Source organism: Manis javanica, chromosome 14 (assembly GCF_040802235.1).
Source record: "Manis javanica isolate MJ-LG chromosome 14, MJ_LKY, whole genome shotgun sequence".
Taxonomy (NCBI): domain Eukaryota; kingdom Metazoa; phylum Chordata; class Mammalia; order Pholidota; family Manidae; genus Manis; species Manis javanica.
In genome coordinates this window covers 48,099,877-48,124,056 of record NC_133169.1, presented here as the reverse complement: position 1 = coordinate 48,124,056, position 24,180 = coordinate 48,099,877, and the positions used below count along the sequence as shown (strand labels likewise).

The 24,180-nt window shown below is 36.7% G+C and overlaps 1 long non-coding RNA gene across 1 annotated transcript; it reads left to right on the top strand.

Annotated features, from left to right (window-relative positions):
• Positions 1-15,664: 15,664 nt before the first annotated feature.
• Positions 15,665-23,676, top strand: LOC140846120 (uncharacterized). The gene is made up of 2 exons (XR_012125021.1): positions 15,665-16,208; positions 22,788-23,676. It is a non-coding gene; the product is annotated as an uncharacterized lncRNA (long non-coding RNA).
• The last annotated feature ends 504 nt before the right edge of the window (positions 23,677-24,180 follow it).

Below are 24,180 nucleotides of genomic sequence, written 5' to 3'. Positions count from 1 at the left end.
CAGGGCCTTGAATCATGACTGTCACAGGTTGTGCAATGAAAGATTTCATTCTTACAATAGACCATGGTTATCAGTATATTTAGATATCATGATAATAAAACAACTTTTTTTCCTAATAGTTTTTCCTAAGAATTCCTGCTGCCATTCCTGAAATACTACTACTCAACTATACACTGAATAAAACATTATATAAGTAGTACTTGCCTGTGAAGTTTTTAAGGATACTGAACACAAAATCTATTTTATCTTTGAGAGGTATCATGCATTGTGAGTCTAAACCAGAGCTTTCTTGTCCTCTCTGCATCATTATTAGCTCCTCCTGGGCCAGCGTTTGGGTTCCCTGTGCCTCATCCTTCACATGCAGTCTGTATCCCCTGGGCAGGAGCACCGGTGCTGAGAGCAGCAACCTAAGGGCCATCTTCTTAGTCTTTGTCTTTCTAAATGATCAGATTACAGTTTAAAACAATGTAGTTACTGTTCATCGCCATATGTTTTCTGGATGCGGGACAGTGACCTCCGAGTCCCTCCTGCGCTGTGCTGAGCGCCGTCTCCTGCCCACGGCTTGCGGGCTTATTCATGGGGACTAAGAAACAGATTTTACGTTGTGTATGTTAATGATATGGTTGGACCTGTTTATAAGTGTAGGATTTTATTTTGCATGTGAACATATATATTAGATAATATATACATTTTTGGTACAAATATGAAAAAATAAGATTACATTACATATTGGAAAAAAGAAGAAGGCATATTTCAGTTAGAGAGTGCTGAGTTTTAATCCTACCTTTGCTAGTGAAATCAATATGTAAATGGGGAAAATAATTACCTTTCCAGGCCTTAGTTTATTTATAACAAAATCAGTATGGTAAGACAAAAGTTTACTCTTACTACTAATGCTAACACTCAAAAGAGCATAATGCATACAGTAAATATTCAATTTGCTCAAGGAAAAATTCTCTTTATATGATTAACTAGAGCTTATTTATATATACCATACAGTACCAAATAATCATATATCTAAAATTATAAATTTACCTGAATTTGTGGATAATTTTTTATGGGTACTCTTTTTTTTTCTCCACTTTGATTTCTGAAATAATTCTTCAAGTCAAACAAAAATGCCTGTTTAGTAGCAATTGAAAATGCTTTTGAACATTCTGCCTACAGCATTTTTTATCTCCCTGTTCCTCAGGCCAAAAATAAAGGGGTTTATAAAGGGTGGGACCACAGAATAGAATATGGCCATGAGCAGAGTTTGGATGGTTGATTCATTTGAGACAGGACCCAATACAGCAAACAATCCAGAAATCACAAGAAGAATAAGTGTAGCTACCTGGGGAGAGCAGGTGGACAGAGCTTTGTGCCGAGCTTCCACAGAATGCATGTGGAGCACAGCTGAAAAGATGTGAACATATGACGTGAATAAGATGACAAAGCAGAACAAGACAATGCAGGCGCTCAGAGCCAGGACCACCGACTCAGAAAACTGCACGTCCTGGGATGAGATGCTCAGGACTTGAGGGATGTCACAAAAAAACTGGTGGATCACATTGGACTCTGTGAAGGGAAGCCTGAACATGGGCCCTGTGTGGACAGCAGAGTAGACCAGCCCACTGGCCCATGAGACACCTGCTACCTGTGTGCACAGACGTGGGGTCATGGTGAGCCCATAGTGCAGAGGGTGGCAAATGGCAACATAGCGGTCATAGGACATGACCACTAGGAAGAAGAAATCTGTGGCTCCAAATAATATAAATAAGAAAGTCTGAGCAGCACATTCTGTGAGAGAAATCAGTTTACTGCCCATCAGAGAATTTGTGATAGATTTGGGGACAGTAACTGAGATGTAACCAAAGTCTATCAGAGATAAATTGCCTATAAAGAAGTACATAGGGAAGTGAAGATGTGAATCCATCACAATGACAGTAAAGATCACCAGATTTCCAGCCAGGGCACCCAGATAAATCACTAAAAATATTAAACCTTGCACTACTTGGAGCTCCCGGGAGCTGGAGATGTCCATGAGGAGGAACTCTGTGAAGACGGTGAGGTTCTCTGCATGTGCCAGCATGCTGCAGTGACCTGTAGTTGATGCATAAAGTGATGAGATGATGCTACAATCAAAATGAAGACAGTGCTAAATGACTCTCCTATGCTAGATTTTCATACACATTGCTTTACTGAGATTCAAGATGCATATGGAGAGATGGTATAAAACTCAAATCTTACCACTATTTTGGGTATTGATATTTTTTCTGTGATACCCCTCTGCATTTAAATTTTAAATATTAATAAATGCGTATGCTTTTTCTTCTGTTAAAGCACCAGCTCTTGGTTTCTTTGGGAGACCCAACAATAAACTTAACAGGGAGGAGGGAATGTATTTCACCCTCTACACATACCTCATATAAGTTTATAGATTGCAGAGTGCTTGGTAATTGGTAAGGTGAAAGACTCAGGGTACAGGAAAACACAAACACAGTAATAACATTGAATGTTCTTTGTATACCTTGGAGATTTTATGGTTTTCTCCAATAAAATACAGAACTAAAATTGTATCCCCATAAAGGAATGAGCTCTCAGATCACAGTCATACCTGAGGACTGAGGTAGGAGCTCTCTCTTTTGCACAGCACTCTGGCAGACACAAATCCTGTACCATCCCATTGTTCTTCAGTGAGCATGAGCCCCAGGCCCTGTCACAGAGGCCTATTTTTATTATAAACCATATGGAGAAATGGGCATGGGGCTTCCCTGAACTGTTTGGTGATCACTCTCTGGAGGCACAGTTGTGCTTCTGAAAAGCCTCAAGGGGACTAGTGATTGTAGCCTCCTGAATAACTGACAGCCTATTGACACTTTGTTTTCTATAGATGTTTTGGCCAATCCATTGAGATTACTTAGGTCAGCAAGAGTCCATTTTTAGTGATGACATTTGAAACGGGTTTCATAAAACTTGAGAAAGCCCAAGTCCTCAAACTGTTTATGGGTCAGTAGTGGCTGAAGGAATAAATATATTTATAAAATGTGCGTTAATAGAGTGAAGTTAAACACATCAGAATGTGTGTTCAACACACATCTGATTTAATTTTACTAAAATTACCTGATGCAGACTCAAATTCACCCCTGTAAGTGGTAAAATTAATGCAATACTTTAAAAATTTGGCAGCCACAGATTGAAAAATGAAAATGGTTATTATAGGACAATTTAAGTTACTATCTATGATAGGATGAGTCCCTGGTGGGTAACCAATGAAGAGGTTATAATGAAAAAAGGCAAATGGACAAAATATCAAAATGATATTGAAAACTGTCATGAAGAATGTGTAGTACTCTGAATAAATTCTGAAAATTACTTCAAAACTGTATAGTCTAAGAAGCTTGACACCAGTTAAGTAAGATATTAACAAGAAAAATATACCACTTAACATATTTCCTGATTTGGGTTACATACTCATTAGAAGTTAATGAGTATGGAATGTAAAAATGGTTTAAAAAAGCATAGTGTACATTTTACTGTTTAACATCTTCAACAAGCAGATTAAAAAAATCATAAAAAGCAATTATTAAAATTTCTAGGGGTGCAGTGTCCTCAGAAGGTGCCTCTGGGAAGAGCAGGGGAGGGGTGTGCACCGTGGCGCTCCAGTGCAGTAGCACCCCTGGTGAGAGGGCCCGCTGTGGGTGCCTGGCCCTGGGACTGTCTGTGCTCAGGCCCAAGCTGACACTGTCCACGCGTTCTTCCTTCTGGAATTACAGTTGATTTTCTCTCAGCAGGGAAATGATTGTTACTTTCTGGAATTGGGGTCCATGGACTTCATAGCAACAGCTCTTCAATAATTTCTGAACAGATGGTTTTGGTTATCTTATTTTTCTTCTAGTTTTTGTCCTTTTATTTAAAATACATAAAAGTATCTGTTAATATATACAATCAACCAATTATGGCCCCATTTTACACTTACCATGATGTATGTAAATTTGAAAACATAAATAAAATTAATAAAACCCTGATGAGACTTACCAAGGACCAGGCCAGTTATTGCGTCCGGGAGGCTGAAGAAGCCCCCTGCCCCGCCGGGGTGCGCTGCTGCTCGCTGCGTGTGCTTACATAGCGCCGCCTCTGCTTCATGATATTCTGGGGATTTATACACTCAGGAGTTCTGTGCAAATTTATGGGGAGATATGTCAAGAAGTTATCATTATAAATAAGAACATAAAATATTATAATAATGAAACACTCTTCTAAAACACTTTACCAAAATTGGCAAGATAAAATATTAGAAAAAGTAATGTTTCTGTCTCTACTAAATAGTTGAATTTTCAACTAAAGTATTCTAATGGAGGAAATGCAAGAACTCATATTGAACTGTAACAAATATTTGAGATGACACAGAATATCTCCATAGAATCTAAAATAATTTAATACAGTTCAATACTTCCTAATTTTAAAAAATCAGCAAAATAGTAATGTTAGGGCCAACTTTATTCTCATAACCAGTAACTATAACAAAAAACATCGTTTCCTATATAAATATGAAATATTGTTTGATCTTTTTCTGCAGTCAAGGGCAAAACTGCAATGCTATAACCTAACCTTGCTCTGGATTTCCTGACCAATGCAGAAAATATCTAAACAAATTTTATTTGTTACAAACACTGAACAAAATCATACAAAATATACTTACTGTGCATGTAAAAAAGCTTATCAAAAATATTATTCCACCTCTAAGGTGTTGAAAAATATACCATTTGTAACAGCATGGGTTAGTCCACATGACATTATATTAAATGAAATATGTCAGACACAGAAAGTCAAATGCTGTATGATCTCACTTTCATATCAAAAAGCATCAATCTCACAGAAGCAGAGAGCTAAATGGTAGTTTTCCAGGCCTGGGGAAAAGGAGAAATGGGTAGGTGGCAAGACTTTAGTGAGATGAGTTCCCAAGATCTACTATACAACATAAAGTGTATAGCAAGCAATATTCTCTTGTATTCCTGACATTTATTAAGAGAGTAGATCTTAGGTTAAATGTTCTTACCATAGAAAAATAATAAAAAAGCAGTATAAGGAAACTTTAGGAAGTGATTGATGATAATGGCCTTGATGGTGGTGATGGTTTTATGGTTAATACTTATCCCAGAATTAGTTGAATTGTATACATTAAATTATAAAAATTTTATATGTACATAATGCAGTAAAGTGATTTTTTAAATTGTTTATACAAACCATTACAATTAATAATAACCTATGCTATTACAAAAATGCTATTATAATTTTAATATAATGTATAAAGAATCAAGAATAAACACAGATAAAATCTATTAAAAATTTGCAAATCTTTACCCAGTTTTACACAACAAAATACCATCTACTTAAGGGAAGGATATCATTTCTCATGGATTCAAACTTGATTCTGTGTTTGTCACCCAATAATCCCAATGAGGATGATCACAAAACACAGAATGGTAGCATAAATCTCAGTAAAAATGAAGAACAGGAGGAAACAAGAAAATTCATGAATCCATGGACATTAATCAACATACTACTGAGCTTTAGAGGATCAAGTAAGGTATTAAAAGGGAAATAAAAAGGTGCCTGAGACTAACAAAAAATGGAAAGACAACATTCCAAACTTATGGGATACAGCAAAACAATTCTGAGGGAAGTTTATACATGTAAATGCATATATCAAGAATATAGAAAGACTTAAAATAAACACCTAAGTTTAAAACTTAAAGAATTACAAAAGGGAAAACTTAGTCCAAAGTTTCCAGAAGGAAGTAAATAGTAAAGATTGAAGCTGAAACAAATGTAGAGAATGGGAATAAAGGAGAGGTGATTAACAAGCCTGAGTTGGTTCTTTGAAACAGAAACATAATTAACAAAGTCCAGTTAGACTGATTGGGAAAAAATGAGAGAGGACCATAATCAATAAAATTATAAATGAATGAGGAAACATTAAAAGTGATACCAAGGAAATAAAAAGAATCACAAGAGACCACTTTAAACAATTGTATGCCAAATAGCTGGACAATATAGAACAAATGGATAAATTGCTAGAAACATACAAATAATCATGACTGGATTAGAAACATAAAATCTGAACATATGAATAACAAGTAAGGAGATTAAATCAATAATAAAAATATCTGAAAATGAAAAACCCTTGATCATATGGCTTCAACAATGAATTCTAAAAAAATACATTTAAAATATGAATGCCAATTATTTTCAAAATTGGATAAGATGAACACTCAGATTCATTTTAAGAGCACAATATATCCCTGGTACCAAAGCAGGAGAAGGACACTAAGAGAAAAGAAACCAATAGGCCAATATCCTGGATAAATATATATTAAAGTGTTCTCAAGGAAATAGTATAAAAACCAAAGTCAGAAGCACATGAAAAGGGTCTTAAACCACAATAAGAAGACTGACCTCTTGGATACCAGGATGATCTAACACATGCAAACAACAAATGTGATGCAACACATCAATAGTATGAAAGAAAACAATCATATGATCGTCACAATAGTTGCAAAAGGTAGTGACACGATTCAAAACTGTTCATGATAAAAAGTCTCAACAAATTAGGTATAGAAGACAGAACCTTATATGGTGAGCTTCGTATATGAAAAGACTACAACTAACATCATACTCAGTGGTGAGCATTTCCAAGCTTTCCTTCCAAATCAGAAATAAGTAAGGGTGCCCACTGTTACTGCTCTTACTCCACAGAGTATGGGAAGTATGAGAAATAAGGCCAGAAAATGAAAGAAAACGCATCAGAGTTAGAAAGAAAAAATAAAGCGAACTCTATTATCAGATGACATGTTCTAATATAGAGAAAATCATAGGCATTCCACCAAAAATGGTTAATCTTAATAATCAAATTCAGTGTTTTGAATGACCCAAATTCAGCATGAAAAATATAGTAGAATTTTTGACACACAAATGAACATTTTCTAAAAAAATAAAACAATTTCAGTTCCAATATCAAAAACAGTAAAAGAGAAAAAAATAACCAAGTAGGTGAAATTTCTCCATACTGTAAATTATAAGATACTACTGAAAGAAATTGAAGAGGACTCAAAGGGAAAAAATCTGTGTGCATGGATTGGAAGAATTAACACTATGAAATGTGCATACTAACCAAAGCCATCTATAGATTTTATGCAATCCCTATCAAAATTCCACTGGCAATTTTTCACAGAAAGAGAAAGAAATCCTTAATTTTGTAAGGAACCACAAAGATCCCTGAATAGCCAAAGCAATCCTGGAACAGAATAGCAGTGATAGTTACTTACTTCTTATTTCAAAAGATATTACAGTGCTATCAATCATAATAAAAACAGCATGGTTCTGGAAATAAAAACAGAATAGAGTGGTGGAACAGTATCGTGAGCCTAGAATAAATCCTTGCATATGCAGTCAATCACTATTTAGCAAAGGAGCCACACCAAACAAAATTTGATCATGACAGTCTTTTCTCATGGCAAAGGTGTAATTGCGTATTTGCATGCAAAAGAAGTAATTTGGAACCCACCTGACACCACTCTCATAAGTTAACTAAAATAGACTAAAGAGTTAAATGCATGGCCCAAAACTATAAAACTGCAGGAAGAAAATAGGCTAAAATCTTTTTTTGCATGGGTCTTTGCAATGATTTTTTGAATATGAGACATAAAGCACATGCAACAAAAGCAAAAGCAAACAAGTGGGATGATGTCCAATTAAAACACATCTGCACAGCAAAATAAACATTCAACAAAGTGAAAAGACAAACTTGGAATGGGAAATAACTACAAAGCACATATCTGATATTTACAATCTACATATAGTAATATCCAAAATAAATAAAGAACTCATACAACACACTAACAAATTAATCACCATTATCATCCTCCAAATATAAAGGACAAAAGGACCTGAATAGACATGTATTCAAAGAAGATTCTCAGAAGGCAAGCAGAGTCAATAAAAGGTACTCAACTCTACTAATCTTTAAGGAAACATAACTCAAATCCAAAATGCAGTATCTCCACACACCTCTTAAAATGGTTATCATCAAATGACAAGAGGTAAGTGATTGTGAGAATGTGGAGAAAAGGGAGTACATATTCCCTTTCATTGGGAATACAAATTGGTATAGTCACTATGGAAAACAGTATTGGAATTCCTCAAAACATTAGAAATAGAAATAATGTATTACCCAGAAATTCTAAGTTTGGGCACATATAAAGAAACTATCCTGAGGAAATTACTACCTCATGTTCATTGTAGCATTATTTACAATAGCCAAGAACTTGAAACAATGCACATGTCTGTAAACGGTTGAATGTATAAACTGAGGTACATGTATATAATGGAAATTACCCAGCCATAAAAATTAAGATGTTACCATTTATTGCAAAGTGAATAGAACTTGAGAATATTATGCTAAGTGAAATATATTGGACAAAGACAAAAACTGTGTGATTTAACTTCTATGTGGAATCCATTTTAAAAAAAGTCAAACTCAAACTATCAGAACAAACAGTACCACGGTGGTTTCCAGAGACTGGATTGTGCAGCAAGAGGACATACTGGCCAAAGAGTGAAACCTTCTAGTTACAAGATGATAGGTCCTGGGGATTTAATGTACAGAATGTTGAATATAATTAACAATATTGCATTATGTAATGGAAAGTTGGTGAGATAGTATATATTTAATGTCACACAACAAGAATATGTAATTATGTGGGACAATGTATGTGTTAACCAACGTTATTGCTGTTGTTCACAATATATATGGCTTGAACATTTTCATGGTGTGCACCCTAAACTTATACAGTGTTACTTTTCTTTTTCTTAATTGAAATATTGTTGTCTACAATCTTGTATGGGTTTAAAGTATACAACACAGTGGTTCAGCAGTTACATATTGTTTAATCCTCACCCCAATTAAGTAGTTACTATATTTCAACACATGGTGTTACAGAATCATTGGCTATATTCTCTATGCTCTACTACTATCTTTGTGAACAACTATATTATGATTAAGAATTTTGAACCTCTTTATCTCCATCAACCTCCCAACCCCCATCCTAACACCCCTATCATGGTACCAACAGTCACTCCTCAGTGTCTGTGAGTCTACTGCTATTTTGTTCATTCTGTTTTGTTTTGTTTTTAGATTCCACAAATAAGTGAAATCATATGGTATTTGTCTTTCTCTGCCTGGCTTGTTTCACTTAGCATAATATCCTCTTCTGTTCATTCATGTTGTCACAAATGGTAAGATCACTTTCTTTTTATGACTGAATAGTATTCCATTGTGTATATGTACCATTCTTCTTTATCCATTCATCTCTTGATGGACACTTTGGTTGCTTCCATATCTTGGCTTTCTATTATGACTCAATAAACCTGATAAAAATGTGTGCTAGTTTGGCACAAGAACAGACCCAGAGACCAGTGGAAGAGAATAGAGAGCCCAGATATAAACCCAAGCATATATGGTCAATTAATATATGATAAAGGAGCCATGGATATACAATGGGGAAATGACAGCCTCTTCAACAGCTGGTGTTGGCAAAACGGGACAGCTACATGTAAGAGAATAGAACTGGATCATTATTTAACCCCATAAACAAAAGAAAATTCAAAATGGTTCAAAGACCTGAATGTAAATCATGAAACCATAAAACTCTTAGAAAAAAACATAGGCAAAAATTTCTTGGACATAAACATGAGCAAATTCTTCATGAACATACCTCCCCTGGGCAAGGGAAACAAAAGCAAAAATGAACAAGTGGGAATATATCAAACTAAAAAGCTTCTTTACGGCAAAGGACACTATCAGTAGAACAAAAAGACATCCTAGAGTATGGGAGAATACATTCATAAATGACATCTACGATAAGGGGTTGACATCCAAATTATATAAAGAGCTCATGCACCTCAACAAACAAAAAGCAAATAATCCAATTAAAAAATGGGTAGAGGAGCTGATATGACACTTCTCCAAAGAAGAAATTCAGATGGTCACAGGCACATGAAAAGATGCTCCACATCGCTAATCATCAGAGAAATGCAAATTAAAACCACAATGAGATATCACCTCATACCAGTAAGGATGGCCTACATCCAAAAGACAAACAACAACAAATGTTGGCGAGGATGTGGAGAAAGCAGAACCCTCCTACACTGCTGATGGGAATGTAATCTAGTCCAACCATTGTGGATAGCAGTATGGAGGTTCTTCAAAAAACTAAAAATAGAAATACCATTTGGCCCAGGAATTCTACTCCTAGGAATTTACCCTAAGAATGCAGCAGCCCAGTTTGAAAAAGACATATACACCCCTATGTTTATCGCAGCACTATTTACAATAGCCAACAAATGGAAGCAACCTAAGTGTCCATCAGTAAATAAATGGATAAAGAGGAGGTGGTACATATACACGATGGAATATTATTCAGTCATAAGAAGAAAACAAATCCTACCATTTGCAACAACATAGATGGAGCTAGAGGGTATTATGCTCAGTGAAATAAGTCAGGTGGAGAAAGACAAGTATCAGATGATTTCACTCATCTGTGGACTATAAGAACAAAGAAAAAACCTGAAGGAACAAAACAGAAGCAGACTCACAGAACCCAAGAATGGACTAACAGTTACCAAAGGGAAAGGGACTGGGGAGGATGGGTGGGAAGGGAGGGATAAGGGGGGAAAAGGTACATTACAATTAGCACACATAAGGTAGCTGGGTGGGGGACATGGGAAAGGCAGTATATACAGAGAAGACAAGTTGTGATTCCATAGCATCTTACTATGCTGATGGACAGTGACTGGGGACTTGATAATAGGGGGAGTCTGTGGAGGGGGGACTTGATAATAGGGGGAGTCTAGTAGCCATATGTTGTTCAAGTAATTGTACATTAACAATACCCCCCAAAAAAGTGTACTAGTTTATGTGTAGAAATAGTGTACCATTAGAAATACGTCTTCAAATGTCTATTGATAACACACACAGGGAATCCATGACAATTACCAGTAATATAGCCATTTAGGGTTTTCTGTCTCTTTTTACTGCTTTCCTCTTCCTTCCCTAAGTCTGTTAGTGCCTAAACAGAAGGTAGTAAATAACATTTAGAGGAATGAGAGTAGAGTAGCTAAACACGTCCCTTTCTCCAACTCTAAATTGCTAAGGATATAGTAGGTACATCTTAGGAGAAGGAAGGTTTGATATAACAATGCATTTTTCAATGTGCAGAGATGGATTCTATTAGCACTGTACCAAGATTGACTTAATGAATGTGTCCAAGAGTATCTTTAAAATTAGAAAGAAATGAAATTTACATAAATACATACAGATGTGCAGTTATTTACAGGAACCTTGGATCTGCCTTATGGGTCGCCATTAAAGTCTATCCCTTCTTTTTATCCTTCAAATTTTCAATTAATATGTATTACTTCCATGCCTAAATATTGTGGTAAAAAATGACTATGTTGCATATTATTTCTAAAATAAGGTTTCTCAGAGGATTCCTGAGATGACTCAATCTGAAAAAGAACAAATACATAAATAAAATTAAGGATCCTGCAATAGCTCTAGGTAGCCAGACCAAAATTATAATGTAGAAGTAAATATATGAAGTTAACATAAAGTGCTCAGAAATAGGTGTATACGTTCAAGGTAAATTTATATTTTAATTAAGGGTTTCGCAAAGCAAAAGAAAAGTGGATTGATAGATAGTGACAAGTAAACTATAGCACCATTGGGAGAAAAATCACATGTATAATTTATTTTCTGCTTTAAAATGCTGGACTATGAATAATTAAAAGACAAAATATAAACAATAAAATCATAGAGAAAATAAAAAAAGATATACTTTTAACCTCTTAAGTTGGTAAAAACATCTAAAATAATATTGAAACCTAGAAGATTCAGATAAAATAATTTTTGGTAATCAAAAAGAAAACATCAAAACTTAATTAGAAATATAAATATAGGAGATTGCTTCTCTTTCTTCACAGTGAGAAAGGAATGTATATATTATTAACATAAATGTACTAACAACATTTTTAAATCAGAGTGATGCGGTCAGAAATACAATAAAATGGGCAAAAGAATAGCTTTACATATTTAGAAAATAACTCGCTTATATATTTATAACTACATTTATCAATTAGAAAGTATAATTCACTAATATTCTAAAATACAACTGAGATGAAAATTTTTAGCACAAAAATCACAATAATTGGAAAACTGGGCACCCAATTTCCTAAGGATATGCAGTAATCATCAGGTAGAGGCATTACAAATAGAAGTAGAAATGATTGGAGATTTAACAAGGCACTTTACTACTGGAATTGGAATAATGTAGATATTCATTGATTAGGATATGAATCAGAGAAATGTGGTGAATCCAATGAAGTACAATGCAGGATGTAGTACAAGTTAAAAAAGTTAAGCTCAGCAGTTTCAATGATTCCTTCAGTTTATAATAAAATATAATGAAATTTATTTCTAGTAATATTTATTAAAATGAATGAATCACACAGCACACACAGATGACCATATTTAATATGAATTGACTTATCTGCCAACTAACTCTGAGGCAGTTCTCCCTTTGAGTTTGTCAAATTAGGGTGTTAGACCATGACAGGTTTGTTCAATTTAAAATTTAATTTTAGGCTAGATCAAGGTTGTCTATGTATTTGGAAATCATGGAATTGATGTCTTTTTATAAATATAAATTCCTCTCCTCTCCTGATAAAAATTATTTAACTCAACACTGAAATAAGAATTATGCAAACAATTTCATATGAACGTCTTGAGTTTACTGAGAAGAACAAATACTTTTTCTCTGATGGGAATCATGCACTGTGATAAGCTGTGTTTTCTCCCCGACCTACCATCTTGACGAGCTTCTCCTGGCCCCAAATCTGGACTCCCTGTGCCTCACCCCATCACATGCCGCCCAGCTTCCATGTGCAGGAAGGTCAGTGACTGAATTCAACCATCTTAGTTCCATGTTCTTAGTCTTTGTCCTGTAAATGAATAACACTTTTAAAGTATTAATTAAAACACTATCACAATTATATGTTCTCTACGACAACTACTATTTTGTGTTTCTATTTTTTATGTGACCTCTTCTACGGAACTGGAAAGCTGTCTTTAACATTCTGTACGCAGCAGACTTAATCTCCCTGTTCCTCAGGCTAATGATGGGGTTGACTGAGCGCGGCCCCAGGGGGTAGAGCACTGCTGTGAGGGGGGTTTGAATGCTTGGTGAGTTTGAAACAGGGCCTAAGCAAGCAAACAATCCAGAAATCATGAACAGAGTAAGTGTAGCTATCTGGGGGAAGCAGGTGGACAACGCCTTATTCTGGGCTTCCGCAGAATGCATGTGCAGCACGGTTGAAAGATGTGAACATATGAGGCAAATAAGAGGACAAAGCACAGTGACATGAGGCAAGATCTCACAGCAAGGTTCACAGACTCAGGGAACTGCACACCTGGGATGACATGCTCATAATTTGAGGCACATCACAGAAGAACTGGTGGATCACGTTGGACCCACTGAGGGGATGTCTGCACAGGGTCACTGTGTGTATGGCAGCAAGGACCAGCCCACCTGCCCACGAGCCACCTCATGCCTGTGGGCAGGAACGGGGGCCACAGTGGGCCCACAGTGCGGAGGGTGGCAGACGGCCACGGACCGGTCAGAGGACATGGTCAAAGGGAAGAGGAACTCTGTGGACCCAAAGGAGGAACGCAGGAAGTCTGAGCAGCACAGGCTGTGAGGGAAATCAGTTTACTGCCCATCAGAGAATTTGTGATGGATTTGAGAACAGTAACTGAGATGTATCCGAAATCCGTAAGGGATAAACTGCCCAGGAAAAAGTACAGAGGACAGTGAAGATGTGGGTCTACAACAGGGACAGTAAACATCACAAAATTTCCAGCCGGGGCACCCAGATAAGTGACTGAGAACACCACACATTGCAGACCCTGGAGATCCCGGGAGTGGGAGACATCCCCAAGGAGGAGCCCTGTGAGGGCGGTGAGGCTCCCCATGTCTGCGAACAGACCTCAGTGTCCTGTGGTCAGTCACATAGGATGATGCTGGGAACAGAATGGTGGGAGAGCAATTCAGTCCTTACGTGCTGCAAAAATGTGACACAGATTGGTTTATTGAATTAAACATGTAAAACTCATACACAGTGGTTTTACCTTGAGGAGTACTTACTAATTAGCTAATGAAATAATTAGGGTATAAGAAAACACAATAAATGAAAAATATTACATACTATATACACACATTGAAAATGTTTTGTTTTGTCCAATGGGGTCTGAAAATCAAACTAGAATCTAATAAAGGAATGAGCAGGAAGAGAAGCAGAGATGATAGGCTGATGACTGAGACATGAGGTCTTTCTCCCCATATATCAGTATTTCTCACAAAGACATGTTTCTTCTGTAAAGGCCACTGATATCACTCTTCAATTTCCTGCATCAGGCACAACTCAGAGAGTCCTTTCCTGGAGGTGAAAGGACTTTCATTCTAAGCGAGATGAAATAACAAGCATTGGGCTTTTCCATTTTACTAGGTATCTTGAAAAGGCAATGTTTTATTTGCACCTCTGGGAAACCCCAGGAGACTAGTTACTTCACCTCTCTGAAATGCAAAATGGCTCTTCAATTCTTTGTTATCTGTAGGTATTTTGGCCAATCCATCGAGATTAATTAGAACAACAAGAGTCCATTTTTAGAGATGATAATTGAAACAGGTTTGATAAAACAAGAAAGCACAAATCCTCAAATAGGTCACAGATGTCTAGTGGCTTAATAAATAAATACATTCATAAACTGTGTTAATAGAGTCAAATATCATATGATTTCACTTATTTGTGGAATATAAAAACAAAGCAAAACAGAATGAACAAAACAGCCAGTAGACACAGAGACACTGAGAGTGACTAGCGGTCACCGTGGGGGAGGGGCTGGAGTCAGGGGAAGGGTGAGTGGGAGAAAGGGGCACAAAAATTCTCAATCACAGTGAAGCTCATCACAGGGATAGCAGTACAGCATGGAGATTATAGTAAATGATTCTTTCACATCCTTCTGTTTACAGACAGTAAACCACACTATTGGGGGAGTTTTTATTTTGTTCTTATGCTATTATTTATAATTTATGAAGTATTTGTGTTAATAAATATTTTCACAATCAATAAATTAGTTCCCCATTTTATACTTTTCATGACATAAAGTGCTTTTTTTTAAAGGTGATTGATTTAACTTAAAAAATGTACAGTGAACAAAAATGTTTTGACTCAGGTAAGCGTATACTACTTCCCAATATTTGAATACGACTATTCTACTGTTAATAATTAGTTAAATGGTACAAATTGCTTGCACTACTGAAATATTCAGCTAATTAAATCAGACGAAAGCCCGAGTAAAGGCACAATCACCACTGCACGGAACCAGGAAGCCCAGTTTCCTGACCACGGGGACACGCAGTGCATCTCTGAGTAGTTATCTGGACATCAGGAATGCTGCGCCGATATTTTTAGAATGAGTTACTCAGTCTAATACATTTATTTGACCTTTAGTCATTTGCTGACCCACAGTAAACACAGAAAAGGAACATACTCTCACTGGACACTAGACACGTCGGCAGCTGTCCCCAGAGGGTGCTGCTGTCCCTCACGGTATGAGCCCTGGACAGTTTCTTGTTCTTCTCCTGAACAAGCCGGTTCTGCTGGTTCAAGGGCTCCGTGTTAGGGCGGGTGAAGCCGGCAGGTCGGGCTTTGTCCAGCGAAGTCAGCGGAGGCCGGAAGAATTACGTGAGACTATAGGAAAGGCAAGAGGTGAGAGGGAGGCTGGGGAGGCTTCCCCGAGCCGCTGTCAAGCTCTCATATTTATTGAGCGGACGTTTGAAAAAACAATGCACAGCACATCAGAAGGCTGTGTGCCAAACACGATGCTGCAGGGTGCGTGCAGGCAACCACGCAGAGCCATTCTGATGACTTCAAAGGAAAGCAAACCCTCCGCACCCAGTAATGGACAAGCGAAGGACGTCATGCTGCAAAGGAAACAGGGTTCTGCTTCCAGGGCGGCCCTTCCACTTTCTTGTCCCGGACCTGGCCATTTGGCTCCTCACGGATCCCCCTTTTTGTTTGAATATTGTTGGTGCTTCTTGGAACACAGCAAGGTAACCACTTGTTGTTCTTGATGCTTGGAGGAGGTCATAACGAAACAAACCATTAGGAGGCTAGAGACAAATGATAAGATTAACAGACAAAGGGCTCCAATGACCCAAATACATGAATTAACGCCATGAAACCAGTTTGTTGGGTTTAATCATTTCATATTATTGGATAACTCCTGTTCAACCTGTATTTGTATTTTTTATTGAATATCAAGTAATCGTTGATGTAATTGAGTAGAGAGAGCATTAATTTCCATTGGAAGACTGGAGGAACAGGCTTCTAGCAACTGTTTCTTACAAGGTCCATGAGTGCTGGGATTGATTATATGGTGTGGGTAAAATTACATTATTTCCAGAATCTCTTGCCTAGCTTTACGGCATCTCCATTCAATGGGTGTTTCCAGGGGGTGGAAAGAAGTAGGCCATCTCCATGTAAATAGGTAATTAAAAGTGGGAGTGCAGGCTTATCTGGATCAGAGAGGTTGTGTGGGGGTCCCTTCTTCTGCAGCCTGGTTGCAAGAGACACAGAGGAACAGAAGTGGATAACTGCTTGTAACAAATAAACTTTATTTCTCCCTTTGATTTCGGTTTCAAAGGTATTTGCTCCCTGAATTACATCTGGTGGTAGATGGCAGGACCTCTGAACCTGAAATCTGTGTGCATGGGTGCAACCCTTGAGTGGGCTGCCCCTAGAGAGGGTGGGGGGAGATGCCCAGAACACCCACCTGTGGATACTGGGGAGGCCCCAGTTGCTGCAGCAGTAGAGGGTGCAGCTTCACTTATGCACAAGTTTATCATAAATTACATGTATGGTACCTCAAGGATGGGAAGATGAGTTGTCAAATTAACACAAATACTAAAACATATGTAATGGCTTTTTAGGAATGATTCATATTTTTTTGTACATCTATCCCTACCACATATTGCTTCTCCACATGTTAGGCATATTTATTCTAATACTGTCTAACTAATGAAACAAATGTTAGACTAAATTCAAATGTTCAGGCATATATAATAATTTTGCTAATAAAAGGTCTTGGCAAAGGACACAAGTATTATATTGCATAGAAAAGAACACACCAAGTCTAAAGAAAGTTTCAACCATTTGCATCTGGTTCCTGGAAAGTAATTTTTAAGTCTTTTGAACATCTGGTCTAACAGAATTTTTTTTGTCTACCAGAGAATATGGGGAACATGATAGATGATTCTAATCCTGTGATGTGTGCTGAGGACCATGTATCTTGTTGTTGCTATGTGTTTATTGAAGTTCATTTGACACACAACATTACATTGGTTTCAGGTATACAGCACAGTGTTTCAGCAGTCATATATATTTTAAAATCCTCACCCCATCTGGTGTAGTTAAGTGTCTGTCAACATAGAAAGATGTTACAGGACTATTGACTATATTATGTATGCTGTACTTTCATCCCTGTGACTAATTTATATTATATTGTGATTCTGTGCCCCTTTATCCCCTTCACCTGTTTCACCCACCCACTCCAAGCCCTCCGCCATGGTAACAACCAGTCTTTCCTCCATTTATATGAGTCTATTACTGTTTTGATCATTTTGTTTTATTTCATTTTTAGATTCCATGTGCAAGTGAAGTCATATGGTATTTGTCTTTCTCCACCTGGCTTATTTCATGGAGCAAAATACCCTCTAGATCTATCCATGTTGTTGTAAATGGGAGAATTTCTTTTGTTTTTATAACTGAATATTGTGTATATGAACCACATATTCTTTATCCATTCATCGAATGATGGACACTATCTTCTTCAATCTCTTTGATGAAGGCCTCATAGTTGCTATTCTTTCATCTCCTTGGTTAAATCTATCCTTAAGTATTTTATTGCTTTTCAGTACTATACCATAGTAAATGAGATTGCTTTTTAAATTTCTCTTTCAGATACTTTGTTTTAAGTTATAGAAATGTAACTGTTTTCTGTGCGTTTATTTAATATCATGTGACTTTACTGAATGCAAATTTCTCTGACAGCTTTTTGGTATAGTCTTCAGGGTTTTCTATACAGAAAATCATGCCATCTGCAAATAGGCATAACAGGTGTTAATAAGGATGTAGAGAAATTTGAGCACCCTATCTTTTTGGTGGGAATATGAAATGGTTTTGCCACTTTCGAAAACAGACTTGCAGTTTCCAAAATGATTAAATACAGAGTTATCATATGACATAGTATTTCCACTCCTCGGTATATAGATAAAAGAAGACATATGTCTGCAAGAAATTTGTATGTGAATGTTTAAAATAGCATTATTTATAATGGCCAAAAGAGTAGAAGTAACTAAAATGTTCATTGACTGATGAATTAGTAAGAAATTATAATATTTTCATGTAATAGAATATTATTGGACAAGAAGGGAAAGTGACTTATTGATACATCCTACAACATGAATGAACCCTGAAACACATTACACTCAGTTTAAAAAGGCAATTTAAAAAAGCACATATTGTACGATTTCATTTATATGATAGATACAAATAGGCAAATGCAAAGAGTCTGAAAGTAGATCAGTGATTCCCTAGAATTAAAAGAAGGTTGGGGAAATTGGGAGTAACTCCTAAAGCATGTTGGGTTTCTTTCCATGATTAGAAGATGTTCCACAATTAATTGTGATGTTGGTTGTACAACTCTGAATTAAAATGGAATTTATACTTTATATTAATGAATGATATATGAATTATGCATCAGTAAGGTAGTGTCTTAAAAGTATAAATAAGTCTATATAAATAAAATTACATTGGCTTATGAAAAACAAATGTACACCAGTGGAAAATAGGTTTTCAAATGTCCATTGGTTCACACCCTCAGGAGTCTCAGGCAGTTACCAGCATAGGAATCATTTAGGTCCTTCTGTGTCCTTTTATTCCTAAAGCCAAAATTCCTTATAGGCCTACAGATGAGCTAGTAGATTGAGGTATTTTAGAGTGATAAACCAGAAGAAGGTAAATATGCTCAATTCTCCCAATCTAAATGGACAAGGATGTAACCAGCACATATTCACGGTTAGTGAGGTCTGTTATTAAATATATGTTTTCAGGAACCAGGAGTGTGTTCTATGAGCACTGTACTGATCCAGCTTATTCAATGGAACTGCCCAGTGTTCACTTAAAACTGGAACTTAAGCTATACATATGGGATATAGAATTGTTTTCAAGGAAATTTGAAACAACTTTTTGATAGATATCATGATCTATATTGCCTCCCATACTCTAATTTTACAATTAATGAGGATTATTTCCATGACTAAATATATATTTGAACAGATGATTAAATAATATAATAATTGTAACATCAGAATTCCAAGTATTTCTGGGATTATTCTGCCAGAAGAAAAACATCACCTTTTTAAAGCATAAGCAAAACTAGAGTTTCTGCCATTCTGAGATTAGGCGGGGCTCTAATGACAAATTGCCTCTTGATTTAGACTCCATCAGACTAGGCGTAATAGTAATAACATTGATAGTAACAGTTGTATTGGTAAATTTAAAGCATTATTGATTTTGACATAATATTTTTACTTTTTAAATTTTTAAGTAAAAGTTACTAATAATATATCTTCACCATCATCATTTATTACAGAAAACCAAGAATAATTTACAAGTCATCTTAGATGCTACTAAAAGACAATTTAAAAGATACAACAGAAATAGTAGAAACAGAGATTTCTTTGGAATCTTACTTCGGCATAAACTCCACAAACATTACTGAAACAGAAATGATGCAGGTTAAAGTATATTGTGATATTAAAAGAAAATTTAATTCTTCAAAGATAAATATAGGGTCAAAATTTAAATAAACAGAAAAAAACAGATGTTTTTCTAATTCAAAAGCATAACTTCTATTGATATATTAAATATACAATAATAACACTTTTAAATCAAAGTGATATATCCAGAAATACAATAAGAATAGGCAAAAAGGTACATTAAAATACCCATAATTTCTGCATACTTATAAGTTATAAGGACTTCTAATACACTAGCAATCTGAAATGAAACAAAAATGAAAATGAGATGAAACTTTATAAATGCAAGACTGGCAACTATTGGAAAGTTGCATTTGACCATGCTTTAGCAAGTACACGTAGTATCATGCTGATGGGAGCATAAATGGGTGAAGATATTTTGTTTTTATTAAGGTGTCACTGATATACACTCTTATGATGGTTTCACATGAAAAATGATGTGGTTACTATATTCACCCATATTATCAAGTGCCTCCCATACACCACTGAAGTCACTGTCCATCAGTGTAGTAAGATGCCACAGAGTCACTACTTGTCTTCTCAGTGCTACACTGTCTTCCCAGTGACACCCCCACACCATGTGTGCCAATCATGCCCCTCAATCCCCTTCTCTCTCCCTCCCCACCCACCTTCCCCTTTGGTAATGGCTAATCCCTTCTTGGACTCTGAGAGTTCCTTTAGTTTTGCTTTGTTGTTATACTCCACAAATGAGGGAAATCATTAAAGCCCCTACTGTCATCCTGCTAAACGTCTTTTTCTATAGGCCTTTTCAGGAAATGTGGAATTAGATCATCTAAAGAAATAGGAGGAGGCCATGTAATCCTAACATCTGAAGAACTGGCTTGCCTAATTTGTATATTGGACTCTATGTTTATACATAGAAAAAGAATAAATGTAATTTTAATAACATATTTTTGGCAAATTTATAGAAGATGCCATTTTTGTTATATCCAATGTCTTCTCAATAAAGATAAAAATGAAATACTCTTGTAATTTAGTATTAGAAAGAAGTGTGCCTCTATATGTGAGCTTGTACATTTTCTTTTAACACAGTGTTTGATCTAGCATTAGGAAACTGAGAACCTAAATAAATGTACTATTTCAATAATACCTAAGATATTTTTGACATCTTTTTCTCTATTTTTTCATTAGTTTATTTTTAAAATATACACCTTTGATATTGTGTTTAATTTAGAAAGGCTATCTCACATCTTTTCACAAAAACAGCCAGTCAGTAAATTTTATATACGTATATATATATATGTTTTTCTAAATAACTGTTTACTTAGAGCTTTATCTTTATAGGCTCAATTATTTAAAAAAAAGCAATGTTATTGTATAAAGTATTAGAAACAGCTTGGATTCTGCTAGCAAAGAACAAAGTTCTACACATAAAAATAATTGGTATGTGACTGAAAATTTCTCCTCACTTTTCCTGAGCCTCCAATTCCTTATCAACTCTGCAAAACTGGAGTAATAATGAGATCTTCTTCATAGGTAATCAGAATTAAAGAACACGGTGATGTCAGTGTTCAAATTTTAGCTACTTCTCCTAATCCTCACTCTGTCTTTGTGGCTTCCCTGAAAGTACAGCGACCGCTCAAGCAATGGCAAGGGAGCTTGCTCAGGGCTGACATCTCTGCGGGCAAACCCCAGTTCCCAGTTTGCTCTAAACTAGACAATATCCCCTTTCTCCCTTCCTCCTTATGTCTTGGTGTAATGGTGAATTGTGGTGGAATGTCACGATGAAACCAACAACCTGTAACTCTGGGGGGAAACCCCAGGCAAAATACCCTTGAGACCGAAGTCAGTGAAAGGGAGAAATAAAGGGGGAGAAACCCGTTTATTCCTTACAAGCAGTCATCCACCTCTGCTCTCCCGTGTCTGCCGCACCCCGGCTGCCAGAGAAGAGCCCCACCCACCCTCTCTGTCCAGATAAGCCCCCGCTTCCCCTTGGGATCACCTTCTGACATGGAGAAGGACGAGTTCTCTCCACCCCTTGGAAACACCTCCTGATATGGAGATGCACTAAGACCAGGCGAGAGATTCTGGAAATACTGCAATTTTACCCACAAACCTTATTTTTTTTTTAATCTCAGGGTCTTCTGTTTTTTGTTTTTCTTTTTGATAATTTTCTCACCACCTTTGGTTATTGGTGCTATTATTGGAAGATTGGATGGGTATGGTCAATATACAAGAAGGGATGAAATAATAATGGGACCTTTTAGACAATCAACTATGCTGCTTTCAGGAATCGTACTGAGGTAGGGCAGGGCCCTGGGACAAGCAGCATGGTTAACTTTTTCTGCCTATGATGAAAAGTGCTGAGATATAAACAGTATAGTAAGAACAGGAAGGACTCCACCTTAAAGCTAAAATTCCATTTTTAAAAACAGTAAGTTAGGAAGCAAAATTCCTAACATATTCTTTAGAGAACAGACAATAACTCAGAGCACCTTGGGGACAGGGTGGGCAGTCTAGATGGATACTTCCCAGAGGGAGGTTGCTATCCTGGGGAGGAATTGACCAATTTCTTTGTTAAGTTAATTTTGCAGAATTACATGGAGGACTGATAATAGAAGAGACTTAATGTCTTTCACTGGTGATAAGCATTTTGAGACCACTTTACAAGTCTATATCCCCTGGTCCTTTGAAAAGTTCTTAAAAGACAGAAACCCCAGTCTTTTAGCATGCATCATATCTGAGAGCACCCACACCTTTTCTCTCTGTAAGTGCATACCTTTAAAGAAAGTTTTTTCACTGCTCAGCTTACTGTGTTTTTTCTTTTTGCTATTTCATTCTATTTTCAAGTCTCCATTTTACCCCTGATAAGTAGAAAGGGGCTGCTGAGAGCTCAGATTTGGGCCTGAAAATCTGAGTGAGACCTAGGGAACTGCAGCTACAGGAGACTGCCTGAAAATCTCCTTTCTTTGGGAAGTTCTCAGAATATCATCTCACTCTATCCTGTGCTGCATGGCTGCCCAAACCCCGGATGATAGAGGCTTCTCCCCATGCAGTGTGGATCCAAGTGGACAAGGGACACCAAGCGACCCTGGATTTAAGAAACGGCAAGAGAATCTGACTTATGCCAAGAAAATGTTTAGCAAACATTTCCCTCTGCACCTCTGCATTTTCCTGCTCTCAGCTGCCTTCAATGCTGCTTCCATTCATTTCTGCTCTCGCTCTGATGAATTCCTTACCTTCACTTTTCTGACCTGCTAGAAAATTCTTTCTCATTCAGAGTCAAGAACCCTCCCTCATCCAGGTTGAGGTTTCACCTGGTGCACAGGGAGAGACCTCCCAAATGCAGCTGCCTGGCAATAATACCTTTCAGAATAAATTTCCAGTCTCTTGTGTTCAAGTACTGCATTCCTGAGTCCTTTAGGTGACAGCCCAAGGAGTCTAAATTTATGTACCATTTATGTGATTACCAGTCAGTGACTTTACACAGGAAACAAAAACCTGCTTCCTCCTCCGACTTTTCCTGTCCACTTAGTGCAAGATACCCAATTCTCAATCCTGGCTTTATGGAAGGGATAAAAAGGACATAGAATCATAAAGAACTTGCTGAAATGACCTTCTAGGTTGGGAGAAGGAATGGAACCCAAATCTCCTGAACCCCATAGCTCCCGAGACCAGACTGTTTTCCAGAGAAAGTTTTCTAGTTTGGCTAAATTGAAATAAAATGGTAGTCACTGTTTATCATTTCTCCTAACTGTTCTAATATGCATCTGATCTATCTGGCAACTTTGTAAGGATTTCCTCCCTATGAGTCCTATTACTCAGTGAAGTGAACACCATGCCAACATGATCTCCTTGCTGGTTTATTTATCCAGAGACCCATTGTTGATGAGACTGCATGTGGCAAAGTCTGTATTCTTTAAAAAAGAGTCTGTATCACTTTTAAAAGGGGTAGAAAGTATATATGGTTGGAATACGTAACTGTTTCTCAGTATATAAACCCTCTGTTTCTATGTGTGGAAGCCCATAAAAGACATGCAGAAATTGAGTGCACTGGGCTCGCTGGTGCTTTGGTGCCCTGTCACACACAGTAATACAATACAATTCATCTTGGTTGTCGTTAACAACAGAAGCAATATATTTAAGACCAACTGGGGATACAGAAAGAAATGAGATTCATGTTTTCATGTGTTTGGAAATACTGACAATTAAAAGCTAAATTGAGGAAAATAAAACTTGGGAA